Raw genomic sequence first — 1,620 nt, forward strand, 5'->3', positions numbered from 1 at the left:
GAGAAGGCGGTCACGGATGAAGCCGGCGGTGGAGATCGGCTTCTTCGTGAAGAGGTCCGCCCAGAAGTCCAGCAGACCGGGGATGTCGGGTGGCGGCTGCAGCAGGGTGCCGTCCAGCAAGCCGCGCACGCAACGCGCACGCGACCTACGGAAGGCGTCCTGTGTCCGCGCGTATTCCCAGCGGCGCCGCTTGCGCTTCTGCAGCGGCGGGGCGGCAGGCGGCCGCTTGGATGGTTGGCGCGGCCGCTGTGTCCTGGTGATCGACCTCTCCCCCCTGGACCCGACCGACGCAAGGGCATCCGGGAGCATGCCCAGGATGACATCGGGCGGCGTGCCCCGCCCCAGACCAATGACTCGATCCAGGGCGGAGAAACGCTGGGCGGAAGCAGGTAGCCCCGCCAGATGCTCCCAGATGGCGGCGTCAGTCGGCCCCTCCGGCGGCGGCCCGGTGGTGTCGGCCGCGAAGTCCTCGGCTGCGTCGACGGGCGGCGCAGCGGCCTCGCCCGCGTCAGGCAGCGAGCTCGCTGCTCCACGGCGGGACGCCGGCTCTTCACCCCGACCGATCTCAAGTGCCTCCATGAATTGGCGGACAAGCTGCTTGTGGGCAGCTTGCCGCCGTCGGCACTTGATTGCCTCAAGCGTTCGGTCGGGGAACATCCTGGTAAGTTCTTGATTTACAAAGAAGAACCGGGCGTCCCTCTCCAGGAACAGTTCGGCCTCTGCCTTGGCGAGCGACAGGACTTCTTCCTCCGTCCACCTCGCGCGATGCCTCTCCGTCACGATCTCAGCGTTGGCGGCCGCAGGGTGTTGGCGGCGGCGATGGACCCCGAGACCGTTCTTCGTGGTAAAAGTGCGGTGGCACTCACTGCAAGCAAAGGGAGCTACACAAACTATCGCATTTTCGTTACGGCCGGTTGGCCGGATAGGTGCTGGGGTAGCTGGGGTGGCACCTTCAGCGGAAGGGCCACCATCTCTTGTTTCTTGTCGGCTGCCCCCAACTATAAAGGGATAATGCGAGGGGGGGCTGGTAACCCCCCCAAGCCCCTGGTGCGGTCTTCCACTCTGCAAAAATCAGCGGGCCCACGAGAAGGGGAGAAGACCGCAGGAGAGGAGAGGCTAAGAGGGCTAGGCCCATGTATTGCGCATCACTCTCCCTGTAACTATAACCCAAGGAAGGCACCTCGCAGCAGCAGCACGACTACATCAAGACCGCACTTCGAAAAGCCAAGTCCGGATGCAGCCACACCGCCGCCACTTGGCCACCTTAAGAGAGTCATAGTTACTCCCGCCGTTTACCCGCGCTTGCTTGAATTTCTTCACGTTGACATTCAGAGCACTGGGCAGAAATCACATTGCGTCAACACCCGCTAGGGCCATCGCAATGCTTTGTTTTAATTAGACAGTCGGATTCCCCCAGTCCGTGCCAGTTCTGAGTTGATCGTTGAATGGCGGCCGAAGAGAATCCGCGCACCCGCGCGCCCCCGGAGGAGCACGCTAAGGCGGACGCGGCCTCGCAGCAAGGAAGATCCGTGGGAGGCCAAGGCACGGGACCGAGCTCGGATCCTGCACGCAGGTTGAAGCACCGGGGCGCGAACGCCGCGCAGGCGCGCGCATCCTGCA

Source organism: Schistocerca americana, unplaced genomic scaffold (assembly GCF_021461395.2).
Source record: "Schistocerca americana isolate TAMUIC-IGC-003095 unplaced genomic scaffold, iqSchAmer2.1 HiC_scaffold_455, whole genome shotgun sequence".
Classification (NCBI taxonomy): Eukaryota; Metazoa; Arthropoda; class Insecta; order Orthoptera; family Acrididae; genus Schistocerca; species Schistocerca americana.